Raw genomic sequence first — 14,553 nt, forward strand, 5'->3', positions numbered from 1 at the left:
TTAGCAACTGAATACAACATTTCTTTAAAAAAAAAAGTAATACGCCAAAAACTCTCTAAAATAAGAATAGCTTTTCTGGATCCATTATTCTGGATATTTAATTTAAACTCAATATCTTAGGCTAATATAGCAAACTAAACTTTTCCTCAATACTCTGCTTTGACACAGAATTATAGTAAAATCTCAAAGATTACTCAAAATTGGCTTTTGTTTTTTGACAATTGAATTTTTGAAATACGAGGGGATTTCCCAGGCTCCCTGCCCACAAGAAAGGGTGTATGTTCCCACAGGCAAATAACTAATATATCTATTTAGCTCTCTTCTTGGTGATGAAAATGCGAAATTTGCTCTATGGATCTGACTTGAAACTGGAAAAGGAACCCTGGATTAGATCTCTGTCAGTCTTGACTCAAAATCATAGGCAAAGCCCCAAACTAAATGTTCAGGTGTGAGGGAGAGGTCTCTATGGGATTGCAGGAGGGCAGTCAGAGCCTGCTTTGCACCCTGACCTCTGGGCATTGTCTGGTATCAGAGGAATTGGCCTGGAAAGTAGTGTGAAGGCACCCAAAGTTAGGTTGCTGTCTATCTCATCAGAGAGAGCTAGGTTAATTCTCAGCTGACTTTTTTCCTTGGCCTCTGACATTTTTAAGTTTGGATGTAAACTCTTAGCAACTCTCAGCATCCGGAATGAACTAAAACCATCAAGCACAAATGTGAACACTATCTTACAGGCATCCCTGTCATGGAAGTTACTACCTCCTAACTTCTCATGTAAATCATAATGATTTTTTACATGATAATTGCTTTTTACATACCACTCTTTGCAAAATCTGCTTCTGAAAAATAGAGATAATCAGTGTTAAACTATCGTTGCAATAATTTATCTTAAGGTAAGATTGCAAAAACATATTCTCATATAGTATAATGTAACTGTTTTCCTAAACCCAAAGCTTTATTTAGTTACTGAGTTTGCAAATATTGGAAGTCAAGTTTTGCTAAAAGGGAAACTGCCATGTATTTTGTGGAGAAAAAGTGGGACAGCAAGATTGGCCTTCAATTTTCTGTGTTATAAACTCATTTGTGGCCTTAAATGAAATACTTTACAAACACAAGGCAAATTATTTAACAAGCCAGAAAGAGAACCTTAGAGCTATTTTATTAAGGTAAGTTTGATTGGTCAGTGTGCATGTGTATGTATTGGTTATTTCAATAAAATGGGCTTTTTACATAAATGGCACAGATACAGAGATATAGATGTAGGTATAGAAATATAGATACATATTAAGAAGTCATGATTTAATAAAAGCATATACCAATTGTGAACTTAGTAAAATACTCCATGAATACAAATTGAAGTGAATTAAATGGATTCTCAAGAGAAAGACAAATTCAGAGTTCTTGAACCATGAATATAAGATTCCAGTGGGAAGGTACCAATAATCTTGTAGGCTTAGTTCTTTAGCAAGAGCGCTGGTTATCAGCTTAATTAGTCAGATCTAGTCCACCTTATCCTAATGAGCAGTGCCTGTTATAGGGAAAATTGTTATTGTTTTTGCAAACAGTTGGCCTGAATTTCACACTTAGCTCTGTCCTTACTGCCTGTGTGACATCAGGCAAGTCACTTGAACCTCTTGAAACTCAATATTCTACCATCTATAAAATGTACTTAGTGACTCAGGCTGTTGTAATCAAATAGGACACTGGTTGTAAAGCTGCTTTGTAAACTCTAAATGTCCATTCTCAATCCCAGCACTTTGGGAGGCCGAGGCGGGCGGATCACGAGGTCAGGAGATTGAGACCACCCTGGCTAATGCGGTGAAACCCCATCTCTACTAAAAATACAAAAAAATTATCCGGGAGTGGTGACAGGCACCTGTAGATCCAGCTACTCTGGAGGCTGAGGCAGGAGAATGGCATGAACCCAGGAGGCAGAGCTTGCAGTGAGCCGAGATTGCGCCACTGTACTCCAGCCTGGGTGACAGAGCGAGACTCAGTCTCAAAAAAAAAAAAAAAAAAAAAAGTCAATCTCCTGTAAGGTGTTATTATCATAATGACTCTTATGGAGGCCTAACAGTGATGCCATCAGACAGTGCTTACCTACAGGAGACTAAATCACTCTCACTTATCCTTCTTTCTGGGAAAGAAAGATGCTAGGCATACCTGCTTGAGCCCACTCAGGACAAGAGATGTTTTTGCCCTTCATTCTTCCATTTCTCCTCTCCACTCTAATAGGCTGTGCTGTCTTGCTATCTGCTACTATGCCAAGCAAACAGCTATATTCACTGTAAAGAAGAGATTGCAGAAGCTTCATGAAACACAGAATCCATAAGTCAGTGACTCATCCATAGAGTTGCTACAGTATGGTGATGTGGCCTGTGGTTTAGATGGAAATTGTATTTCTTGTCTAGTGTTTGCAGTTAGCAAAAACATGCACAATGATTTACAAAAGCATGGCACTACTAATAGCACTAGAATATTGCCTATTTTTATAATCATTTGTGAGAAAGGGGGTTTTTGCTTTTTTTTTTTTTTAAAGAAAATTGCCCCACAGCTATAGCATTCCAAAGGGTTTTCTAATTTGTAGCACTTTCTCAATCCATTTTTATATACTATATCCACTCTTAAAATCACTGGAACTGCCAACTTTGGATATCTTTTTGAATATTCATAAGGAAACCTGTATCATATGAAACACATTAAAAGGTTAACAATAAAAGTCTGAGGTCATGAAGTTTTCCACAAAAGCCAATTATGACTATTAAATTTTAACTGACCTTAAAGCATTTGGAAACCTGGAAAGCTAGAACAGAGGTTTTATTGCCTACATTTTAAGATAAGAAAATCAAATTAATATATGATTTTCTTGTTTGTTTTTGTTTGTTTGTTTTTGAGACAGGGTCTCACAATGTTGCCTAGGCTGGAATGTAGTGGTGCGATCACGCCTCACTGCAATCTCTACCTCCTGGGCTTAAGAGGTTCTCCCGTCTCAGCCTCCCAAGTAGCTGGGACTACAGGCATGGGCCACCACACCCAGTTAATTTTTAAATTTCTTGTAGAGACAGGATGTCACTATGTTGCTCAGGTTGCTTTTGAACTCCTGGCCTCAAACAGTCCTCCTGCCTCAACCTCCCAAAGTGCTGGGATTACAGGCATAAGCCACTGTACCCGGCCAATTACATGATCTTTCTAAAGTCACACAGTAATGAGTGGCAGATTTAGAACTTGAGCCCGAAACATCCTGATTAACAACAGGTAGTTTCTGGCTCAGAGACTCTATTTACTTTTACTAAAAATAATTTCAAGTGTTTGGTGAGAATACATTTTTCCTAATAATCTTTAAGACTAAACTTTATATTAGTAAGTATGACCATTTTTTCAAAAAAAGTGCTGGCTGCCTGTCCCAAATAAACTTTTAAGTGAACCATCCATGCATAATCTAAACATTTTTCTATGTCACAAGAAAGAGAAATTTGAACTCTAGAATATTTTCAAAGGAACAGAATTATAGAAGGGATCTTTGAAGTTATCTGAAGTTATCTTCCAACCACCTTAATTTACAGTTGTAAATTAAGCCTGGTAAATCAAAAGCCTGGGTAAATCAAATGACTTGACCTCCATTCCACAGCTATGCACTCAAAACTAGGACTGGAACTCACATTTCCCAACTCACAGTCCGATGTGCTTTCCACTAGGAAGTTGTGCCTGTCAACATTTTAGTACCAAATGCAAGTTTAGACATTTATAATAAGTGAGTTCAGATAGCAGCATTTACCTTTATTAACCAGTATCAAATATAATTTTGGAAATATAACTAAGATTATTCTACAAAGAACTTTGAGGAAAACTGAGATTCTGTTGTTCTGTTTAGCTCTAAATAACACTCCCTAAAGGGACTTTGGAAATATTTCCATTTCCAGACAATTTCCACAGCAATAATGTCTTAGTGTATATTGAAATCAGTTTGCCTAGTTAATATACACTTCTGAATGCACACCAGAGATGTTAATACCCCAACTCTCTAATCTTTAAATGTTTTACCATGGGTCTGGCAGTAGATATTAAGTTAATTAAAACAGAAGAGCTGACCAAGTATATGAATCTAAAGCTCTTGCTTATTTCTAAGTCCCTTTAAACAAAACCTGCATACACTTGACTTCATTTTTTTTTAAATTCCTATCTTAGTTGTGAACATTTAAATACCAAGACATTTCTAGCTTCTCTCAAAATGCAGGAGACCCAACTACCTGAAGTCTGAGTTCCCACATGGCAATGTTTCTGGCACTGAACAGTCACTGCCACCTCTGGACTCAACAAAGCATCTCCTCCTGCCCACAGTTCCCACTCTATCCCTGGCTGGCCCTTGTGGTCATTCGAGTTTGCAACCCTTCCCAAGGAATTCATAAATACATATTCTATCACTAAGAGTTTACAGAAAAACTGTATTATGCTTGTAGGAATTCTGGCTTGTAAGTGAATTGTTTGCATACAAACTGGTCTTCTGTAGAACTGCTGAGTGGCAGGGATGAAAGGTCAGGTGTGTCAGCATTTTCTGAGTTAATATGCCTTCCCCTTGGAATGGCACTGGCTGTTCACAGGATTGAGTGATCTTGCTGGATAAGATAGCCTGTTTAGAGCAGGGGTAGTTTATAAACTGGCTCTATAAAACATAAAAAGGAGAAGTTATTTTTGAAGATTTCATTCTGAGCTTATTTTTTATTGTTCTTAACAGAAAAACAGAGAAAAAGTTGGTACCTTATATTGCTTTATCCCTAGCAAACTGAGAGAACAAAGAGATCATTTATAGTGACTCACTCTAACAAAGAAAGCTTCTCTGCTTGACCTTACTCAAGTGTCACAAGATTTTCAAACATCTCTTAAAGAACATAAGAGGAGACAGACTGTATTATTGTTGCCATGTTTAGCCCAACAAAGTACAAATGGAGAGTTTTATTGTTTTTCTATTGTTGTTCTTATTTTAAGATCACAGTTTGGGAAGTATTTCTTCTCTGAACCACATCACTATTTGTTAATTTACTATATACGTTGTATATTACTACTACACTTCCGTATGTACTAATACACATATACACACAAATAATTGTGTATGGGTGTGAATAAACTAGTCTCTACATTTAGAAACTCACACTTGGAGAGTGAAACAATTAAACAATACCAAGAGTGAAACAGTTAAACAATACCAATTGTAATACATTATAAATAGAAGTTGTAAGAAAAGTACACATATAATGGTTTAGAAGAAAAAAGAGGGACTGGCAATCCAGACTGGATGGAGGTCACCATGAAGATCTTGAACAATTTGAATCTTAAAGGACAAATAGAAGTTAGCTTGAAACAGCTGAAGAAAAAGAAGAGCATTTAGAACTATTCATCTTTATATATAAAGAGGCTTAGAAGTATAAAAACATGCCATTTGGGAAATGACATACAAGGTATTTAGAGGCTATTGAGAAAAATTACCTTTAAAATGGTGAGGTTTGAACCAAATCAATGTCCAGATAGACTTAAGCACTTCTGAAAGGTAGAACTGATCATTTTAATAAACAACAATTAGTTTAGGAACAAAGTAGAGTGAAGAAAAATAATCTAGAATAATATAGGAGACTGGGTTGATGGTAGCACAATTTATTAAAATTGATATTCAGGAAAAAAGAACAGGTTTGAGGAGTGTGGCTAAAAAGCAAATCCAAATAGTTTGCTGTGTGAATATAGAGTTTAAGTAAATTTAAGACTTCTGTGTGTCATCTACACATCTCTAAGCAGTCATGGATATAAACTAAGGGTTCAGGAAAGAAGAATTGGATGAAGATCTAAATCTAAGAGTGGTACGTTGAAGCTACGTTATGGCATCAGGTTAAGACTGATAAGGCTGAGTGTGTGCAGCAATTAAGTAACTAGATGCACATGTATCCCTGAACTTAAAATGAAAGTTAAATTTAAAAACAAAAGAAGTTGCTTAGATAAGCAATGAAATATAAGGTTGACAAGCCTTCAAAATTTATCCATCCTCACTTTCCTAGCTAAATCTATTATCATAAAGACATAAGTATAAGATGCTTGGGTTTCCCTTGCTTCTGTTGACAATTGAGCAACATCCCTGAAATTTCTCTGGAAATAGGGAGTCTGGGCCTGCCCTGTAAGGAGAACTGAGCTTCCAGGAAGCCCAGTGTTGTCCTAAGTTGGAGAAAGTGATGTTAGGTAAATGTATGTCCTCAGAGGTCCACTTGTATAGAAACACAGTCTGGGCCAGGGAAGAAGCACACTGGGCAACAATCTCTTCCACCGCCAGCCCCACTTTTTCAGTTTCACGTGATGTTGGAGCAAAAATTGTTCCTAGCTTCCAAGAGAAAAAAATACCTTTTCTCCTCCAGCCTTTACAATGCAGAAAAATTCAGTAAGTGCCTGAATCTGAACATCCAAAATCTTTTGTGCTCTGAGAAAGAGACTAAAGGATTTGAATGGATGGAAGAAGCTGAAGTAGGAGATGACGAGGGCAGTTGAGGATTATGCCTTTTCATCTACATCTACAGCACTATGTGCCCTATTAGAACAGGCAAGTAACATAAGTGGAGAGAAGGGAGCCAGGTTTCTATTAACAGACTTTGTAAAATGAGAGATAAATGATTTTTCAAACAGGTTTAATCAAAAGGGGTGATTAACAACAGCAACAAAGTCTACAAATCTAGATATAACTTACACTGCTTTTTCTACTTCATAAATAAATTTAATTACAGCATCTATAAGAAACTTATACAAATATATAAGAAAAAACAAACAACCCCATCAAAAAGTGGGCAAAAGATATGAACAAGCACTTTTCAAAATAATTTCACATAAATTATGATATCTCAAAGATAATTCTCTAATATATTTTTGTTGCATTCTAACTGTGATTAGAAAAAAACAGTTTATTAAAGAAGTCTTGCAGTAACAGAAAAAGTTAATCTCATTATTAATAAAGAAGGAAACAAAGATAAAAATTGTGTTTCTCCTCGAAATTAAAAAGTCTTCTACTGAGTTGCTTAAAAGAGGCCAAAATGCAAAAGTATAGCATGGTGTGTTTTATAAAACGCATCTTTCTTTCCCAAAGATCACTTGTTCCAGAATCTCAAACATTTAGAACATAAGTGAGCACAAGAAAGTAAGTAATCAAAAGTTCAGAGAACCACCAGAACAAATTTCAATAATGTCTTAGAGTTGTATTTTGCTTTCATCCAAGTTACTAACCATGTTATTTGGAACGTATCTCATACTCATACTCCTAATCTTAAGTATATGTTCCAGTTTTGTAATATATATTAGTGAACTCCCTCATCCCCTCAAATATTCATATCTTTAACTTAGGATTACTGCCAACTCTCTTACCAAGAAATGTTTCTAAATAAATAAAAACATAATTATGGAAAAAGAAGTACAGGCATGTTTTGTTACGGTTGCAAAATTTTGGAAACAAATAAAATGGTTCAACAGAAGGGTAACAGTTAAATAAATAACGGTCCATTATTCTTGAGAAGATATATACTTCTAGTACAAAATAGATATGTTTAAATCTCTAATCAAAATTACATATTCAGTGTGACCATATCATGTATAAAATAAAATCTGTGACTAGAAAAAATTAAGACAAGAAAATATACCAAAATTGATATCTCTTTGTGGTAGGGATATAAGTCATATTTTAAAATTTCAGGGCCTGGTACGGTGGCTCAAGCCTGTAATCCCAGCACTTTGGGAGGTCGAGGCAGGTGGATCACTTGAGGTCAGGAGTTCGAGACCAGTCTGGCCAACTTGGTGAAACCCTGTCTGTGCTAAAAATACAAAAAAAAAAAAAAAAATACCTGGGCATTGTGGTGCATGCCTGTAATCCCAACTACTCAGGAGGCTGAGGCAGGAGAATCACTTGAACCCGGGAGGCAGAGGTTGCAGTGAGCCAAGATCATGTCACTGCACTCCAGCCTGGATGATAGAGCCAGACTCTGTCTCAAAAAGAAATAAATAAATAAACGAAAGTTTAGAACAACTCCATATTTTTATTAAAAACATTATATTGATCACATATTGTTTTTACTATGAGTAACTGTACCTTACAGTGAGGTTTTCAAAAACAAGTTAGAAAATGCATGCAAAGGTGATATTCAAACCATAAAACTGGCATGATAATAATATTTTTATTTAATGAATATTATTAAATAAAATTTAATTATATTTTATAATTTATTATTATTTTGTTGTATCATACTCATTCAAAATCAAAAACAAGCAAATGTATTCACTTCTTCATAAGAGATTCTCTGAGGCTTTCCCTCATAGATCACATTCTCTGATCATAGATAGAATGTTTATGCAATCTATTATGTAATTTTCTCTGAGAAAGGAGCAAATGCCACTAGGTATAGACACGCTGGCAGCAGCAAGGCTATAAACATCACAAAATGAGGAAGAAAAAAGAATCCCTAGCTTATGAGCATCTGCTTATGCTTAGCATTATAGGTGCATATTACACATTTAGCAAAAAAATTCCACTGAAAAAAATTAAGATTACGAAAACCTTGTAACTTAAAATAGTGTAAGTTATCTAAAAAGCTCACCTCTGTAAAAAAAAAAAAAAAAAAAAAAAAGTCATTCTTTAGAAATGCTAGGTAATGGAATATAATAAGTCTGTGCATGAATACTGGTTTGGGGTTTAAATTAGTTTGAAACCGAAAGAAAAATATGACTGTTCTGCCTAGGAATTCAGAATTGGCTTCTAAACGAATTGCAGTTCACCAGGAAAAGAAAGGAGAAGGAGGTAAGAAATATATATAAATAGATTTAATGAAAATACCTGCAATCATTGAGTATGTAGCATATGCCAGAAACTCTTTAGACACAATATTTAATTTATGATATGAAGAACTCAACTTTTAAAATAGGCAACATTCTAATGGGCTTTGGAGGAAGATGAGATAATTTCTCACTGAGAAGATCAAAGAAGATGACAAGGAAAAATTCAGCACTGCATTTAGCCTTGAGGAATTCATCAGAATCTTTATCAAACTACTAATAATTTTCAGCATGCCTTTTGGGAAAGCCATCTGGCACTCTACCTCCTCCTGTAAAGTAAAGACGGCTATTGAGCATGCCAAAAAGTACCTTTAACCTGGAATTAATCACTGATTTACCTCTACACAATAAAGGAGTAAAGGCAATAGTTATAAATATTAAGTGTGTCAATTGTATTTTGCAAAGGTGGCTACAACAATATCTCCTATACCATGCTCTTCTTACAGAGAGACTTTGACAATCCTCCCATGAAGAGGTAAGGTGTATATACTGTCTCCTTCAAACTGATGATGTTTTACGGTGTTTCAACAAATAGAGCATGGCAGAAGTGACTTCTAAGGCTAGATCAGAAAAGCCAAGCAACTTGTGCTCTCTCCACTAGAGTACATCTTTTTGAAGCCATCGGCCATGTGTAAGCAGTCCAACTGACCTCAGGCTACTAGACTTTGGGAAGCCCAAACTAGCCTAGCAGCAAGAATACATAGAGAGGCCCTGAGATTGTATAAGAAGAAATAAAGATGTCAGACCAGTGACCAGGTGCTTCAGTCCCCCAGAGTCCCAGATCCAGACATTGTCTGACTGCACCCATATGAAAGATCATAAGCCAAACACCCAAATGAGCCTTTCCTGAATTCCTCACAATAAAATGGTAGTTGTCATTTTAAGTCACTAAATTTTGGGGTGTTTTGCTATGCAGCAATAGTAACTGAAACATTAAACATTTATTATGAAGTAATATCTATGCTAGATCATACTTCTCAAATTTTAATGACTATATGACTTGCCCAGATATATTGTTAAAGTGAAGTCTGTTTAGTAGGTCTAGATGAGAGCTTCAGATTCTGCATTTCCAACAAGCTGCCAGGCGACGCACATGCTGCTGGTCCACAGTCCACACTTTGCATAGCAAATTGACATAGGAATAGCATTTCTTTATCTAGAGGCATTCTGTCTTCTTTTCTTCTTGGCAACATGACTAAACAGCTGTTTCATAGCAAGTAGACATGTCAGGAGAGTAAGTCTATACAAGAATGGATGACTTCTAGATGTTTCATAACTGTACCTGTAATTTGACAAACACAAAGTTGTATAATTTGGAATTCAAGAACATATGCTGACACTGTTTCTTAAAAACCTGTGAGTCATTGTTTTGTTGACCTGAAACTTCTAGAATTTCATGACGATGAAGATGAGTTAGGACTATATTTACCTGCATTAAATGTTTACTATGAACAGACCACTGTGAGGTAGGTCAGACATTCCTTGAGTGCCCATGAAATGACCAACTGCACCTTCCAGGCTAGTAGGGGAAGAAAATCACTGATTTAAACCTTTCGTTTTTACAGAGGGGAATGGTAGGTAGAAAGTTCAATAGTCTAAGCTGAATTGTAAATGCAAGATTGTGCAGCTGGTGCAGAGGAATTAAATTTAGAAGTATTGGTGGGTGGAGAAGAGTTCTTAAGAACACCCAGAAGTTTTTTCTAGACTAGGAAAGGTAATGCCATTGTCCCCTAAGATGTGTCATTCAATGTCACTAAATCTTCAGTCTTTATTTCACCTCTCTATTAGAGATTCCTCATGCTCAGTATAATGCCTGGGCATCAGACCTGCCTTTCATCTGTAATTATATCTCCTACTAGTCTGCAAAACTTGTGCAAAACTTACCCCCTACAACACACATATATACCCAACAAAAGCTGACATCACAGACAGAAATTGGCTGAATGTTCACAAAAAATCTCTTTCCTCTTCCTATATACACAAGAAAACTACTTTTCCAACCTGCCTTGCCACTGGGTTGGAAACATGTAACTGAGTTCTGACCAGTGAAATATGAATGAATGTGCTATGCACCACATCTAGGCTTGGCCATTAATTTATTTGTGCAGTTCCCTACTCTCTCTCCTGTTTCCCAGTGACACTGGACACAAATGCTCCAGATAGTGTAGCTTCAAGATGGAAACATCTTGGATTCCTGAGTTACTCCTTGTAGAATTATAAGGAGCTGAGCTGACCTAGACAGAGCTAAGCTGCCAGGTATCAGAGTAGCCGAGAAGCAAAAATGAAGCAAGAAGCAAAAATGAAAGTAACAGTGAAACCTTTAATCACTTACAGGGACAGGATAAGCAACAGGTTAACCTGAAGAAAATGGTGACTCCTCCTGATCATTTTTTTCCCATGGACCAGCACCAGTCAAGAATTAGCAGGACTAGCATAGACACGGTATCTGGCTCACTCCTGAAGGAGCTTCCAAAAAAAGGCTCTTGGGATTTTATGGACCCTGGAGCAAGGGGAAAGGAAAGGGGAAAGGTCTGGGAGTGGAAAAGTCCTAAATATTGAGTTAGGGTGGAGAAACGTTTCTTCAAGTTTGATTCTTCAGCTCTTTAATAAGGAGGTCTCAGCAGAGGCACCTGAGGAAGGCCTCAGCTGAAGGCCTCCTATAAAGAAGCCTCCAAATGGAGGCATCTCATCTAGGAATGGTGATATGTATAGGAGCAAAGTCAGCCAGGGAGCCTGAGTCAACTGCAACCTCCTTCAAAGATTGCATTTGCCACACCAAGACTGGTGTGGGGAGGGCAGCTTTGTGACTGCCTATTGTTTGTCATAAAAAAAAAAAAAGAAAAATCATATGTTGATTTTAGCCAGGAGTTTTAGTCAGACTCCTTAAGAGTGGCCTAAGGGAACCATTCAACTTAGACTGTGATATGAGAAAGAAATAAATCCTTATTGAATTAAATCACTAGAACTTTGGAGTTTACTTGTTAGCACAGTATAGCCTAGTTTATCCTATTATAATATTGCCCTTAATGAAAGTTTAGGATGTAATGTCTACAAAGTAGGCCTGTCACTAGAAAAATGACCCTGGTTCTCAACGTAAAAGAGCTAATGGGGAAGTGATAGATAAAGAACAGAGAAATGGTTCATGTTTTTATATCTCCCTCCCACCCCAGTTTCTTAGATAATATACAAATCTTGATTCCTGCAGCTTATCTATCTTCCACTCTTCTTGGGATGCCAATAAGGATAAAACTGCAGCAGCCATTGAAGTCCAGTCAAATGACAAAACAATTGAAAAAGAAATTATATCTCATGACAAAAGGACTAGCATATGCTTAAAATATTTGAATAGATGTCCCCCATTTACACAGAAACTGGAAAACTAAATTACGCTAAAGAATGTGGCTAGAGTTTCTGGATTCAGGAACTATATCTGTATATGTAACCTTATCACAATAGTATTTCCTGATGCTCTCTGGAGACTAGAGCCAGATACAGAATAATGATGCTGTCCTGAAAGATGACAGATATTGTAAGAAACCTGAAGTACTAACCAAAAAATCAGTAGAGACATTATCTAACAACCAATGAGTACAGAAATCTTGTGGTAACATTTCTTTATGTTTAAAAATAAGAAATCTTTTCTTCTTGGTGGATGATTGAGGTAGTGGCCATTAAAGTTAATTATATCAAATATTTCCAGCTCCTCTTTTTCAAGGCAAATGGTAGGGCTGCATGTTCACATCTCCTTTGAAGTGAAGTATGACAATATGACTTGCTGTCATTAATGGTATATGAGTAGAAATGATATGCTTACTGCTGAATAGAAGCTTAAGAGATAATGCATGATTTAGTATCATCCTCTCCCTCTGACACAGCGAGCATATGGCAGGTGTTGAGATGAGGTCTTCATTGCCCTGAGTCCCTTAGTGACTATGACAGCAGACCTCCTACCAATCTACATTAGACAGGTGGCATGAGTGAAAAAGAAATTTTGTTAGTCTAAGCAAATTAGAGATAATTTGCTACCATGCTATAACTTTGTCTATCCTAGGATTATTATTTTTGCTTTTAACAGACTTATAAAGGAAAAAATCATCTGCAAGTCATGGAAGGAGAAAACAGGTCAGACACTAGATCAGATATTAGCAGCTGGGCAACACTTAGAAAAGTAGGCACATGCTTTGCATGAAACCTCCTCTTCACTCTCACTAAGGCACCCCAAATTTTGCCTCTGAAAGTTCAGTCAAAATGTTTGTATCAACAGAGTGCATAATGTTAAACTTTGGATCCAATAACCCTGGGCATAGCTCTTTTGAGCAGAAAACCTTTTAGTAAGTCTAAATTCCCACACACTATACAATGGCCAAATAGATTTGTCATTCTCTATTGTTCACTTTTCTATACATTCGTTCATTGTCATATAGTTGACAGTTACTAAAATAAACACAAAATGTTCAGGACAAGGTATTTTTAATGAGAACTATCTGCCAAGAAAGATAAGGTAGGTTATTCTCTGGGTGGTGGCAGAGGACCTATTCCCCCTACCCCTTACAGGAACACCAAATTTAACAACCATCTACACAAAAAAAGTATGTACTTTATAACAACCAAAAATCAGGTGAGCAATCACAGTTCCTCTAGTTAACTTCATATTACTGAAATAGGTACTGAAAGGGGCAGAAAAAAACAGTCTTGAATTGCCATTGCCACTCCTTTCCTACCTTCCTAGCAGTGGCTGCATGGCACACAGAATCTGTATGCTGGGAAGGGAGAGTGTAATGATTGTGAGACTTTGCATTGAACTCAATGCTGCACTATCACAGTGGAAAGCAGAACCTTGCTGTACTTAGCTAATGCTTGCCCATGGAGAGAGCATTTGGACCAGCTAGATACAGGGAAATTGCCCATCTTAGCAGTTGCAACTTGAGTTTCAGCAAGCCTTGCCACGTGGGGCTGAAGTGCTCTGGGGCCCCACATAAACTTGAAAGGCAGTCTAGGCCACAAAGACTGCGATTCCTAGGTGAGTCCTAGTGCTGAGCTGGGCTCAAAACCAGTGTACTGGGAGGCCCAAGAACTACCGAGACACCAGCCAGGACAGCTAAGAGAGTGTTTAGAGTGTTTGCCCTCCCCCAACCCCAGGCTGCACAGCTCACAGCTCCAAAAGAGACCCCTTCCTTCCACTTGAGGAAAGGGAATGGTAAAGTGGACTTTGCCTTACATCTTGGATACCAGTTCATCTACAAAAGAATAGGGCACTGGTCAGAGTTACGAAGCCCCATTCCATGCCTTGGCTCCCGGTCAACATTTCTAGACACACCCTGGGACCGAAGTCAACATGCTGCCTTAAAAAGAAGGACCCAGTCATGGCAGGACTCATGGCTGACTAAAGAGGCCTTGGGCCCTGAATAACCAGCAATATTACCCAGGTAGTATGCCATTAGCCTTGGGTGAGACGGAAACTTGCTGGTTTCAGGAGAGGCACAGCACACTCCCAGCTGTGGTGGCTGTGCAGAGATGCCCCATTTGCTTGAGAAAAGCAGAGGGAAAAGTAAAAAGGACTTCATCTTGTACCTTAGGTACCAGTTTGGCCACAATAGAGTAGAAAACCAGGCAGGCTCTTAAGGTTCCTAATTACAAGCCTTTGCTCTTGGACAGCATTTCTGGACCTGCCCTGGGCCAGAGGGGAGCCTGGAAGAGTGAGTCCCAGGCTTG

At 37.5% G+C, this 14,553-nt stretch overlaps 1 long non-coding RNA gene across 1 annotated transcript in view; it reads right to left on the bottom strand.

Annotated features, from left to right (window-relative positions):
* Positions 1–954: 954 nt before the first annotated feature.
* The window catches only part of LOC104006076 (uncharacterized), a 32,959-nt gene continuing 19,360 nt past the window's right edge, over positions 955–14,553 (bottom strand). Inside the window, exon 5 of the long non-coding RNA XR_008547522.1 lies at positions 955–10,123. This is a non-coding gene — a long non-coding RNA (uncharacterized LOC104006076). The remainder of the gene's footprint in view (positions 10,124–14,553) is intronic.

Source organism: Pan troglodytes, chromosome 3 (genome assembly GCF_028858775.2).
Source record: "Pan troglodytes isolate AG18354 chromosome 3, NHGRI_mPanTro3-v2.0_pri, whole genome shotgun sequence".
NCBI classification, from domain to species: Eukaryota; Metazoa; Chordata; class Mammalia; order Primates; family Hominidae; genus Pan; species Pan troglodytes.